General features: G+C 40.6%; 1 protein-coding gene across 2 annotated transcripts in view; it reads right to left on the reverse strand.

Annotated features, from left to right (window-relative positions):
• LOC110494193 (nck-associated protein 5-like) overlaps positions 1-14,604 on the reverse strand; it is a 106,491-nt gene extending 91,887 nt beyond the window's left edge. For both annotated transcript variants that reach the window (XM_021569023.3, XM_021569021.3), the window contains exon 1: positions 14,274-14,604. The gene's annotated coding sequence lies outside the window, so the exon portion shown is untranslated. The remainder of the gene's footprint in view (positions 1-14,273) is intronic.
• Positions 14,605-15,005: the final 401 nt, after the last annotated feature.

A 15,005-nucleotide genomic window follows, 5' to 3' on the forward strand; every position in this document is an offset into this window, starting at 1 on the left:
TAGTATGTACATGAATGTATAATTAAAGTGACTATGCATATATGGTAAACAGAGAGTAGCAGCAGTGTAAAGAGGGGTTGGGACACACAATGCAAATCGTCCGGGTAGCCATTTGATTACCTGTTCAGGAGTCTTATGGCTTGGGGGTAAAAGCTGTTGAGAAGCCTTTCCTAGACTCGGTACCGCTTGGCATGCGGTAGTAAGGAGAACAGTCTATGACTGGGGTGGGTGAGGTCTTGACAAATTTTAGGGCCTTCCTCTGACACCGCCTGGTGTAGAGGTCCTGGATGGCAGGCAGCTTAGCTCCAGTACCAGGCAGTGATGCAACCAGATCTGAGGACCCATGCCAAATTTTGCATTAACCTAAAAAGTGGTCTCCTGTTGTGGTTTAAACATTATTGTAGACTTAGAACATCCAATTACGTTTTTCAATAAAAAATAAAGTGATTTTGAGAGTGAAAACAAAATAGATAAAAATGGAATTTGGGAGTTAACTTCTGTTTTAGGGATGGCTCTGCGGAGAAGGGGGTATTTTTCACTACAGACAAGTAGTATGGGCAGGCCCGTAACTAAGGAGGACATGGACACAATGGAATCAAATCTTTAAATTATGTCTCCATTCCAACATAGAAAAAAAATAAAACATCCAGTTGGTCTCTTGTGCCAGGGTGGCTTAGTTAAAATACTCCAGTCTGCCATTGTCCGTGCATTCTGAAGAGCATTACAAACTGCTTTACACACCAATCTGTTGCAAGGATTAATCAAAACACTGCCATTTTGGACAAGCATAATATATAAGGTTGTCCAAAATGGCACCATATGTGCCCTGGTCAAAAGTAGTGCACTACATAGGAAATAGGGTGCTATTTGGAACATACAGTATAATGTCGAGATGACAAATCCTAAAGCAATACAGTGAGGGTAATGGGATTGACCACTGGGTTTATTTATTTTTTAAAAAGGTCACTCAAGGTCGAACCATCTGAAGCAAAGAGACCTTATATGTTGTGTCACCTAAACTAGAATAGGGTGTCATTTGGAAGACATCCAATCTACTCGCATAGAGAAACAAAACCGATCAAAGACTCTTTAAGACCACAATTCATGCACATCTAGTGATGATGAATATCAAAAGGTGATGAATATCAAAGGCTGCATCCATTAGCCCTGAACACACACACACACACACACACACACACACACACACACACAAACTGCAGCTTCCGCACATCAACAACAAACGCTGTCTATAAATAACTCAGGTCCTTTTGCATTTCACACAGCCTTACGTAACAGCACAGCAGCTCCATTGTGAGAAAGACACTAATAATAAAAGAAGAGCAGAGAGCCTTTGAAATATACATGAGTTATGATGTGCAAATTGGCATGTGATGGTGCAGGGCAGAGAGATTCCGTCCCAAATAGCAACCTTTTCTCTAGATAGTGCACTACTTTTGACCGAGGCTGATAGGGCTCCATGTAGGAAATACTGTAACATTTGAGAGGCAACCAGTGATGTAACCCGAGGCACTGGTCTTTCACATTACACCACCCCCCGCCAGGAAACATCTATCCAGGAACAGAGCGGAGCACAAGTCCATTGCCATTTTCAACATCTCCCTGACTGAGTCTGTCCTACCTACATGTTTCAAGCAGACCACCATAGTCCTTGTTCTCAATGTGAGCTAGACAAAAGGAGCCGATCGTGGACTACAGGAAAAGGCGGGCCAAAGACACCCCCATTCACGTCGACGGGGCTGTAGTGGAGCGGGTCAAGAGTTAAGTTCCTTGGTGTCCACATCACCAACAAACTATCATGGTCCAAACACACCAAGACAGTCGTGAAGAGGGCACGACAACGCCTTTTCCCCCTCAGGAGACTGAAAAGATTTGGCATTGGTGCCCAGATCCTCAAAACGTTATACAGCTGTACCATCGAGAGCATCCTGACCAGCATCACCGCCTGGTATGGCAACTGCTCGGCATCCGACCACAAGACGCTACAGAGGGTAGTGCGTACAGCCAAGTACATCACTGGGGCGGAGCTTCCTGCCATCCAGCACCTATATACTAGGCGGTGTCAGAAGAAGGCCCAAAAAATTGTCAAAGACTCCAGTCACCCAAGTGATAGACTGTTCTCTCTGCTACCGCACTGCAAGCAGTACCTGAGCGGTTCAAAAGGCTCCTTAAAAACCTCTTTGGGCTAGGGGGCAGTATTTTCACGTCCGGAGGAAAGGCAGTAAACTGCCTGTTGCTCAGGCCCAGAGACTAGGATATTCATATAATTGGTAGATTTGGATAGAAAACTAAAGTTTCTAAAACCATTAAAATAAATGTCTGAGTATAACAGAACTGAAATGGCAGGCAAAACCCAGAGAACAACCCCCCCCCCCCCCAAAAAAAAAATCATCCTACCACCGTCTTCAATGGCTGTCACAGGCAGTTCCTAGGGCTTCCACTAGATGTCAACAGTCTTTAGAAAGAGTTTCAGGTTGGTTTTTACAAAAATTAGGTAGAAGTTGTAGTTTCTAAGTGGCTCCCATTTTGGCTGTAGTGTTTCCATACGCATGGACGAGAGCGTGTTCTTTTTGTTTATCTCCGGTAAAGACAATAACGATTTTCCATCTGAAATTGTATAGTTTATTTACGTATTAGGGTACCTAAGGTTTGATTATAAACGTTGTTTGACTTGTTTGGATAAGGTTATTAGTAACGTTTGGGATTAATTTTGTATGCATTTTGATGGAGGGAAACCTGTGGATTATTGACTGAAGCGCGCCAGCTAAACTGAGTTTTTATGGATATAAAAAAGGACTTTATTGAACAAAAGGACCATTTGTAATGTAACTGGGACCTTTTGGAGTGCCAACAGAAGAAGCTCTTCAAAGGTAAGGCATATTTATATATTGCATATATTATTTCTGACTTTCGTGTCGCAACTGCCTGGTTGAAAAATTATTTGTCATGCATTTGTATGCGGGACGCTGTCCCGCATGGTGAGCTTTCGCCGTAAAGCCTATTTGAAATCTGACACGGCGGCTGGATTAAAAAGTTAAGCTTTATTTTGATGTATTACAACGTATATTTTCATGAAAGTAAAATATTTATAATACTGTAGTTTGAATTTGGCGCTCTGCAATTTCACCGGATGTTGTCGAGGTGTGCTGCTAGCCATAACTGGTTTAACAGCTTCTACTCCCAAGCCATAAGACTGCTGAACAATTCATCAAATGGCCACCCTATTTACATTGACACCCCCCCCCCCCTTTATTTTTACACTGCTGCTATTCACGGTTTATTATCTATGCATAGTCAGTATCTATGCAAAAACAGGCGAGAGTCATTGAGAACACATCATTCAAACACGTTCTCAGTAAAATGTGCAGTCAAATGTGTTGGTGTTGCATTTGATGTTTCATGAAATGGCTCCTCCAACATGGCAGCTGGATTGTGAGGATGATTTATTGAGTCACGGATAAACAAAGTACATTCCTATAATGTTAAGTGTAGTCTGTTACATTACCAAGCTGCTGTAAGCCCAATTCGAAATTGCTTCTCACATTCACTACAAATGCTGACAAGAGAGATGATTCAGTGTGCAAAGTGCCCTGGCTGACAGACATGGTCATTTCTAGGTAAAAGGACACATGAGCACCAACATGTGAAGTTCATAGGACCATGTCAAATTGGGTGTCAAATGAAAGCCAAGAGTCTGTATATTTTTTTTAATTAAGGCGTATACATTGCAACATTTACCTCACGTTTACTCTGCAGGTAGCACTACTAGGTGATTTGAAAAGTCATAGTCAAAAATTGATCAATATAATAATTTTAGCAACAACAACAAATCTTACAAATGTACAATCTGTAGAAACTATGAGAATAGTAATGTTCAAAACTTTTGTGAAACATCACAGCACAATTGAAAAATATATGGCAAATAGAAATCCTATATGGATGGTGTTAAGAGACAGATGGGAGCAGTTGAATGGAGGTTAAGGGTGGGACTAATAAACAACAAGATAACTAATGTAAAATGTATATCGGTTCAGAACATTCGTGAAACAGCACAGTTAAAAATGTATGGCATAAAAATAAAATGGGATGGACATCGGAAATAGATGGGAGAGGTTGAGGAAGGACAGAACTAAAAACAAACAAAATATAACTATTGTAAAATAGATTGTGTCATATATATATATATATATATATATATATATATATATATATATATATATATCTATATATATATATATATATATATATATATATATATATATATATATATATATATATATATATATATACACATATGAGCTGGAAGTAGAAGCCTAAGTGTTGTTGTTCATTAGTGTTCTCCAATTAGGGGAGGCAGCAGGCAGGGTCAGGCAGAGTGGTCAGGCAGGCGGGCTCAGAGTCCGGACAGGCAAAGATCAAAACCAGGAGGGCGAGAAAAAGACTGGGGAAAAGCGGGAGCTGAGAAAACCGCTGGTTGACTTGATAAACAAAATGGCAACAGACAAACACAGGTATAAGTACCCAGGAGATAATGAGGAAAATGGGCAACACCTGGAGGGGTGGGGGTGGGTGTTGAGACAAGCACAAGGACATGTGAAATAGATCAGGGCGTGACATCACAATGAAGAGAATAACATTCATAACGGAAGTACATTCTGCTACCGGGTGTAAATCCACTTCACCTACTGTAGTTCAATAACCAAAATAGATTTTTTCTAAGTTAATGTGTCATGTCATAGCATGTCATTCGTTTTTGGAAAACTAAAAACAAACTGAGGGAGATTTGACTGGAATTCTGTTACCAAACTTTGCATTTGCACAGTTCTTCCAGTAAACGTCTCTTAGTAAAACTCTGTGTAAATTGTTTTTAAAAAAATCAAACAAAGGTAGTCCTTGTGCATAGACATGTATGGTTTGTTAACCTTTGAAAGCAAGGGTTTTTGTTCGGAATACATTTGAAGTGAAAAATCTCAGCGCAATTCGGTCACCGTGGAATTGCCCACATGCAGTGCACTTGAACTTTTGACAAAACTCATTCAGTATTAATACTCAATTTACTTTAAAATTCTGTAATCGTTGTTTTTGAATGATAACGCCCACTGTGGTTAACACAAACTCTGTTATTCAACATGCATAGGATGCTAGCCCGTGAGGAACATTTCTCTCAACAACCTCTGATCATTTCAGCTGACCTCATTATTGCAACCACCTTGTCGAGGGAGAGCGTATTTGTGTGTCCCAAATGGCACACTGTTCCCTACATAGTGCACTACCTGAGACCAGGGCTGTTGAAAAGTAGTGCACTATGTAGGGAATAGGGTTCCGTTTGAGACACGGATATAATAGTTTTTAATTTCTGGAATACATATTTATACCCTGGAAGACAGCTCTTTCAAAACACAGACTACAGGTCAACATAATTGCGTGCCTTCAGTAGGAGAAGAAAACCAACCATTGGTTTGACTAAACTTCTTGAACAAGAAAATCCACTCACTCCATCCAGCCCCCCCAGGCCTTTGAGCAGGCGGCAGGGAGGGCTAATGTTTCTGCTGTAGTTGAGGGCTGGGGCAGATCCCTTAAGCAGGATTTGTGATTTCAGCATGATTAGAAAAGGGTGGCAAACAGGAGGCGGGAATAAAGAAACCAGAGGAGCACCATCTGGGATGGGCATGTGAAAGTTCAGAGCATAGGCCTAGATAGGGTATTCATGCTGGTGTTAATCAGAGCAATCCTTGCATTCAATAATGGGATAACCCTTCACACAATGGGCAGAAAGCACACTGATCTATACTGGTCAGCAAACAATCTCTTTTGATATACAATGGTTAGGTCACAATGAAAAGGTTCTAAAGGGTTTAAATGTCCCTAAACATCAGTAAGATGTTTTCACTTTAAAATGGGGGATCAAATAAACTATAACAAATCAAGTATATTCCACTAAAACATGCATTTTTTACTCTCCACACGTAGACAAAGATTAAGGCCTTCAACGAGCATTGATGTTTTGATTCTCTGGAGGACTGAAACATTAGAACAAAGCAATGTGGAAAAACGATGGAAGCAAATGGAAGAATGGAGGAAGGGAGGGCGAGAGGCAAAATTTGCCTGAAATTCTGCAGTTGATTTAAAGGGACTACTACACCCTGTGGGAGTGCCTTGTCCAAGGGATCCAAATCAAAGCCAAATACTGATGCAGCACAAACTGACACTGTGATAGACTACATCACAGGAGACAGTACAGATCAGAGAGATTAATATCCTCAACATCAAATAAATCACACACTAAAACAGTCGACACAAACAATCTGATGTCTTCTTAAATAAATCTCACCAAGACCCCTAAAACAATCTTCAAACAGTGAAGGAAAACTGACGAGGGGGCGATTCGGTTGGGCTGAAACTATTAGCAGAACGTAATGAGTATTCCCTTTTAATGCACTTTAAGATGTTTTAGTGCAGTGAGAAAATAGGCTTGTAAAATAAAATGAAACCAATTAGTTTGGATCTGCACAGACAACTTACACAGCAATAGGTTATGATGGGGGGTGGAGGCACTCTCAGGGGCTCGACCCAGATGTTCCCCATTTAAAGCAGTGCAAGCACCAGCCCCGACAACCACACTTACATCAAAGTGAAACAAAATTAAAAAGGAGCTCATATTAAATTGTTTCCTCTCCATTTCACTTTATCGTTTAAGAGGGGACCGGCGATTGGTTGATGCTTAGCAACGCAGAAACCTGAGTAGGTGTCTGTTAGGGTAATGGGGGGCTAATGATGCGTGGGAGTGTATCTGAGCATTGGCCTGCTCAACGGACTGTGATCAGATACTCACTTTCCCTACATATCAAACGCGTTGCTTTCTAACAAGGTCACATTGGCAGTATAATGGTGTTTGAGGATCTACTGGTAACACTCCATCTGAAAACAATGGTGTCGACTACTATTGGATACAAGGTCTGTGTCCCAAAAAGAAACCCTATTTCCTATTTAGTGCACTAGTTTTGGTTAGTAGGGCTCATATTCAGAATAGAGGAACCAAGTCTGGTATGAAGCAGGTCTAGTTTCAAAGTTGAGCCGTGTTACATGCATCTGAAATGTCTCACTCCATCAGGCACAGATGGTAGTTTTGAGCCCAACAGACTTTCCCATGGCTTGGCCAGTACCTGATTGAATCTCTTAAAAAGGGTCAGAGATACTGCATTTTCATGACTAGAAGGTTTACCTATGACTTTAGAGAAGATGGCTTCTGTAATTCCGCTCTGCCGTCTCGCTGACCTAATGAAATCAAGACATGAATTAGGCTTGGGCGGTATCCAGATTATAATACATTCATACCGACCTTTTGCCATAATGGGATATTCGGTAATACTGGCACTGAACAGAAGGGCAGCTGTTTTCAAACCCCTCTGAGCCTTTGTAATCCGAAGGTTAGCAAGGCTAACAAGTACATGTAAGATCCCATAGAGAACGCCAACGAGCGTGCAAGCTTTTATGCAGGTCTCGGACCTAAAGTAATTTCAGGACAGACATCCCAGCTCATAATGTTATACAAGTAATTAAAAAATGCTACACAGTTTGCTGAACGCACAAAACAAATACTAAACAGCCAGGCTCTTCATCCAGGTAGGGATTCTCTGATGTTACCAAGCAAAGCTTGATTGTGGAAGAAGCTAACCACTTAGCTAAGTAGCTACTAAATTTGCAAACCAAAAATGCATAACTGAGGAACATTAAGCACATTTTAGACAGTAAACTTAATAGTTAAACAATATCTAGCTGGAAAACATTTAGATGTGAATCCCATACTGTAACTAAATCACATGGCTCATACTGCACAACAAGTGAAGTTTTAAATGCCACATGCACAAGTACAGTAAAATGCCTTTCTTGCAAGCTCTATATCCAACAAAAACAAACTAAATTTAAATGAGAAGAACACGGTAATATGGTACAGTTGAAGTCAGAAGTTTACATACACCTTAGCCAAATACATTTAAACTCAGTTTTTCATAATTCCTGACATTTAATCCTAGTAAAAATTCCCTGTTTTAGGTCAGTTAGGATCACCACTTTATTTTAAGAATGTGAAATGTCAGAATAATAGTAGAGAGAATGATTTATTTCAGATTTTATTTCTTTCATCGCAATCCCAGTGGGTCAGAAGTTTACATACACTCAATTAGTATTTGGTAGCATTGCCTTTAAATTGTTTAACTTGGGTCAAATGTTTTGGGTAGCCTTCCACAAGCTTCCCACAATAAGTTGGGTGAATTTTGGCCCATTCCTCCTGACAGAGCTGGTGTAACTGAGTCAGGTTTGCAGGCCTCCTTGCTCACACATGCTTTTTCAGTTCTGCCCACAAATGTTCTATAGGATTGAGGTCAGGGCTTTGTGATGGACACTCCAATACCTTGACTTTGTTGTCCTTAAGCCATTTTGCCACAACTTTGGAAGTACGCTTGGGGTCATTGTCCATTTGGAAGACCTATTTGCAACCAAGCTTTAACTTCTTGACTGATGTTTTGTTACTTCAATATATCCACATAATTGTCCCCCTCATGACGCCACTATTTTGTGAAGTGCACTAGTCCCTCCTGCAGCAAAGCACCCCCACAACATGATGCTGCCACCCCCGTGGTTCACGGTTGGGATGGTGTTCTTCGGCTTGCAAGCCCCCCCTTTTCCTCCAACCATAACGATGGTCATTATGGCCAAACAGTTCTATTTTTGTTTCATCAGACCAGAGGAAACTTCTACAAAAAGTACGATCTTTGTCCCCATGTGCAGTTGCAAACCGTAGTCTGGGTTTTTTTAATGGTGGATTTGGAGCAGTGGCTTCTTCCTTGCTGAGTGGTCTTTCAGGTTATGTTGATATAGGACTCGTTTTACTGTGGTTATAGATACTTTTGTACCTGTTTCCTCCAGCACTTCACAAGGTCCTTTGCTGTTGTTCTGGGATTGATTTGCACTTTTCGCACCAGTCTGTTCATCTCTAGGAGACAGAACACATCTCCTTCCTGAGCGGTATGATGGCTGCGTGGTCCCATGGTGTTTATACTTGCGTACTATTGTTTGTACAGATGACCGTGGTACCTTCAGGCATTTGGAAATTGCTCCCAAGGATGAACCAGACTTGTGGAGGTCTACAATTGTTTTTCTGAAGTCTTGGCTGATTTCTTTAGATTTTCCCATGATGTCAAGCAAAGAGGCACTGAGTTTGAAGGTAGGCCTTGAAATACATCCACAGGTACACCCCCAATTGACTCAAATGATGTCAATTAGCCTATCAGAAGCTTCTAAAGCCATGAGAACATTTCCTGGAATTTTCCAAGCTATTTAAAGACACAGTCAACTTGATGTATGTAAACTTCTGACCTACTGGAATTGTGATACAGTGAATTATAAGTGAAATAATCTGTCTGTGAACAATTGTTGGAAAAATTACTTGTCTACAATTTTGTTTCTGGTGTCCTTTGACAGCTCTTTGGTCTTGGCCATAGTGGAGTTTGGAGTGTGACTGTTTGAGGTTGTGGACAGGTAGTATTTTATACTGACAACAAGTTCAAACCGGTGCCATTAATACAAGTAACGAGTGGAGGACAGAGCAGTCTCTTAAAGAAGAAGTTACAGGTCTGTGAGAGCCAGAAATCTTGCTTGTTTGTAGGTGACCAAATACTTATTTTCCACCATAATTTGCAAATAAATTCATTAAAAATCCTACAATGTGATTTTCTGGAATTTTTTTTCTCATTTTGTCCGTCATAGTTGAAGTGTACCTATGATGAAGATTACAGGCCTCTCTCATCTTTTTAAGTGGGAGAACTTGCACAATTGGTGGCTGACTAAATACTTTTTTGCCCCACTGTATATAAAAATAGAAGAGGTGCTGTTGCCATAACAAGCAGTGATGCAGCCAGTCAAGATACTGAAAAATATCACTTTTTCAACCTCCTGAAGGGGACGAGGTGCGGTCGAGACTTCTCCTGCACGCCAAATCTCAGAACAAAGTCTTACTCAGTTAATAATATCAGGAGTAGAGATCAAAGTAAATCAATTTATGAAATTATTATAGCTCTAGTCAACAACTTGGTAATTCAATTACTATAAAAGATCACTGTATAATCATGTGTTGGTACAAAACACACAAGCACAAGATCACCAATTGAGTTATTCCCCCCCTTTTGATCAACTAGAGATGAATAAACCAAATCGAATTATGGTTATTGACCAATGATCTGAACGTGAAGATGGGTGATGTCTAAAGGGTTTTGGTCTCCTCCATATCCTTACATATACTACATTTCTACTCAAATTTGCAGGTTGCTTACTTATCTTGAGGAAACATTAAAAGCGTCACAACTCCTTAATTCTAGGAAAAATAAAATAACATTTTATTTGTCACATGCGCCCAATACAACAGGTAGACCTTACCGTGAAATGCTTACTTACAAGCCCTTAACCAACAATGCAGTTTATGAAATAGAGTTAAGAAAAATATTTACTAAATAAAATAGTAACACAATAAAAATAACAATAACGAGCCTATATACAAGCGGTACCGAGTCAATGTGCGGGGGTACAGGTTAGTCGAGGTAATTTGTACATGTCTGTAAGGGTAAAGTGACTATGCATAGATAATAAACAGTGAGTAGCAGCAGTGTAAAAACAAGTGGGGGGGGGTCAATAAATTGTCCGGGTGGCCATTTGATTAATTATTCAGCAGTCTTACGGCATGTGGGTAGAAGCTGCTAAGGAGCCTTTTGGACCTAGACTTGGCACTCCGGTACCGATTACCGTGCGGTAGCAGAGAGAACTGCCTATGACTTGGGTGACTGGAGTCTCTGACAATTTTTAGGGCCTTCCTCTGACACCACCTAGTATATACACAACCGTTCAAAAGTTTGGGGTCACTTAGAAATGTCCTTGTTTTCCATGAAAACATACATGAAATTATTTGCAAAATGAATAGGAAATATAGTCAAGACGTTGACAAGATAATAAATAATGATTTTTTTATTGAAATAATAATTGTGTCCTTCAAACTTTGCCTTCGTCAAAGAATCCTCAATTTGCAGCAATTACAACCTTGCAGACCTTTGGCATTCAATTTGTGGAGGTAATCTGAAGCGATTTCACCCCATGCTTCCTGAAGCACCTCCCACAAGTTGGATTGGCACTTCTTACATACCATACGGCCAAGCTGCTCCCACAACAGCTCAATAGGGTTGAGATCCGGTGACTGTGCTGGCCACTCCATTATAGACAGAATACCAGCAGACTGCTTCTTCCCTAAATAGTTATTGCATAGTTTGGAGCTGTGCTTTGGGTCATTGTCCTGTTGTAGGAGGAAATTGGCTCCAATTAAGCGCCGTCCACAGGGTATGGCATGGCGTTGCAAAATGGAGTGATAGCCTTCTTCAAGACCCCTTTTACCCTGTACAAATCTCCCACTTAACCACCAAAGCACCCCTAGACCATCACATTGCCTCCACCGTGCTTGACAGATGGCGTCAAGCACTCCTCCAGCATCTTTTCATTTTTTCTGCGTCTCACAAATGTTCTTCTTTGTGTTCCGAACACCTCAAACTTAGATTTGTCTGTCCATAACACTTTTTCCAATCTTCCTTTGTCCCATGTCTGTTCTTTTGCCCATCTTAATCTTTTATTTTTATTGGCCAGTCTGAGATATGGCTTTTCTTTGCAACTCTGCCATGAAGGCCAGCATCCCGGAGTCGCCTCTTCACTGTTGACGTTGAGACTGGTGTTTTGCGGGTACTATTTAATGATGCTGCCAGTTGAGGACTTGTGAGCCACCTGTTTCTCAAACTAGATACTCTAATGTACTTTTCCTCTTGCTCAGTTGTGCACCGGGGCCTCCCACTCCTCTTTCTATTCTGGTTTGAGGCAGTTTGCGCTGATCTGTGAAGGAAGTAGTGCACAGCGTTGTACGAGATCTTCAGTTTCTTGGCCCTTTCTAGCATGGAATAGCCTTCATTTCTCAGAACAAGAATAGACTGACGAGTTTCAGAACAAAGTTATTTGTTTCTGGCCATTTTGAGCCTGTTATCAAAGACACAAATACTGATGCTCCAGATACTCAACTAGTCTAAAGAAGGCAAATTTTATTGCTTCTTTAATCAGCACCACAGTTTTCACACATAATTGCAAAATGTTTTTCTAATGATCAATTAGCCTTTTAAAATGATAAACCTGGATTAGCTAACACAACGTGCCATTGGAACACAGGAGTGATGGTTGCTGATAATGGGCCTCTGTACGCCTATGTAGATATTACATTTAAAAATCTGCAGTTTCCAGCTACAATAGTCATTTACTACATGAACAATGTCTACACTGTATTTCTGATCAATTTGATGTTATATTGGCAAAAAAAATTGATTTTCTTTCAAAAACATGGACATTTCTAAGTGACCCCAAACTTTTGAACGGTAGTATAGGTATTACAGACTAGGTCAGGGACAGGTTGAAAATGTCAGTGAAGACACTTGCCAGTTGGTCAGTGCACACTCGGAGTACATGTCTTGGTAATATGTCTGGCCCTGCGGCTTTGTGAATGTTGACCTGTTGAAAGGTCTTGTTCACATCAGCTACAGAGATGATGATCCCACAGTCGTCCGGAACAGCTAGTGTTCTCATGCATGCTTTAGTGTTGCTTGCCTCGAAGCGAGCATAAAAGGCATTTAGCTCACCTGGTACACTTGCGTCACTGGGCAGCTCGCGGCTGGGTTTCCCTTTATAGTCCGTAGTAGTTTGCAAGCCACATCCAACGAGCGTCAGAACCGGTGTAGTAGGATTCAATCTTAGTCCTGTATTAAAGCTTTGCCTGTTTGATGGTTCGTCTGAGGGCATAGCGGGATTTCTTATAGGCGTCTATATTAGTGTCCCGCCGATGAAAGCAGCAGCTCGCAGTACGCTTACTGATGCTATACATCTAGGTATCATATGCATACTTTGCAAATCACACTATCATGTACTGAGACACTTTTAGAAACAACCATGTACTCACCACATTAGCACTGACCAAAGATATCAGGCTATTAGTTTAACATTTACAACCTAGGTAGCAGTCATCATGATGACTGACTCTCAGGGCCAGCTCTAGCCTTTTGGGGGCCCCTGCAATTCTACATATTTTGCCATGATTTATGCCCTGTTAATGATATATGAATAAGAGTGACTAACACAATCAATGAGGGCCCCCTGGAGGTCAGGGCCCCTGGGCACCTACAGCTGGCTAGACTAATTTACCAAGGAGCCGGACCTACTGACACGACTGTGAGAGCGGTGATGTCCGAATCATTTGGAGTCAGCGCTGCTGGCACACATTACTGGCCCATTTGGACCAAGATAGGCTCAAGAAAATATTTGACTATGCTAACAGGTGCAGCCATTTACTATATTGCAGCCATTTACTCCAGATTTACTGTACTTTCCAAACCAAACAATCAGTCTGAAAAATAATGTAAAACGATTTCAAGATGTGTGCATGTCGGATTCACTTGAGAAGCTGATGACAATGCATTCATTCTCTCGACATAGCTGTGCAAGTAAAGGCATAAATTGACTGCAGGCTTACAAATGCGACATGCCTCAGAGTACAGACTACAGAGGATCAAGACTGATAGTTTGAGCAGATGTTGCGCCCCATCTGACCCATGTTGTCCTTCATTGTTCTGTAGCCTAAGAAAAGTATCAAGTTTGTATCATGTTCCATAATGACACAATAAGACAATAACAGCAAACTACTATTTACTAATGATAGTGTTGTAGCCCATCAAAACTCCCACTTACATGTCAATAAGACTTCCTTCATCATAGAGTTGTTTTTAGTCAGATAGTATTTAATAAGTATTTTGCTATAGAAAAAATGATATTAGGCGATGTCCAATGCGTGGCAAGATTTTAATGTGGTATATTATCGTGATGACCGTCTGGGTGTAAAAATGTTCCCCGAGTAACCGGTTTCCTGTTCACGTTTAAATTAATACAGCGACATGAACGTCACATAATAATTCATTGTTTACGTACCACAGGCACCGCCAAATAGGCCTACATGGGAGTATGAGTAGGCTACTACAAACACATCTATGTGGCATCCTCATACATTGTTTGCAACGTTCTTCATCACATTAAATACCCAGTCTAAGGTTTATCCCAGCACCCTAACGTTACTCGTAAGCATTTTTTTTCAAACGGTACCTCGGTACACGGTGATGAATATAACATTCACTTACCTAGTCTAGAAAAATGGTGCTTCATAGGGAGATAAACGGACAGTCATACAGCACCAACGTTAAATACGGCACGTCTAAAAATAAACATCGAGATACTCCGTATTGTCTAAAAAAAGCTGCATTCCTTATTTTCCTCGAACAGAGACAGATTGAAATAAGAGCCGCACCGAGGTCTTTCCGCATTTGGATGCGGTCGTCATGAAATGTGATGTCATGGCTTTAAATTGCTCTCGACTCCCCGCTCTCATTGGGGCAGCCAATGTCTGTGTGGTACTCACATCTTATTTTGAAAACGAACGCAAACAAATCTTACTCCATTATTTTATTAAGTACAAGACATCCCGTGGTACTATTATGTTGTTATAGTAAATTAATGACTACTATTCTATATACACTCTACTATAGTCTACTATACAGCATACAAGCTACTATAGGTAGGCTACAATACCTTACCATAATAAAATATACTATAATATACGATAAAAAATAATATTTGTTTAGATTATATCCAATGGGTCTAAATGATCAGAAAGTCCTGTGCTCCAGTCATGTAGTGATTTATTTCCCCATAATCTCTCGTGGACAGATCTATGTAAACTTTAATGGAGCAACTGACCAATTACGCGCGAGAGATTTTAGTTCTGGTGTAACCGATATTAATTTACCCAACATGTAATTTTGTGTTTTACATGGTAATTTCCCCATTCCCGTCTTTCTGACACATTAACTCTA

The sequence above is a fragment of the Oncorhynchus mykiss genome, chromosome 17, assembly GCF_057628025.1.
Source record: "Oncorhynchus mykiss isolate SJ-2025 chromosome 17, ASM5762802v1, whole genome shotgun sequence".
Lineage (NCBI taxonomy): Eukaryota > Metazoa > Chordata > Actinopteri > Salmoniformes > Salmonidae > Oncorhynchus > Oncorhynchus mykiss.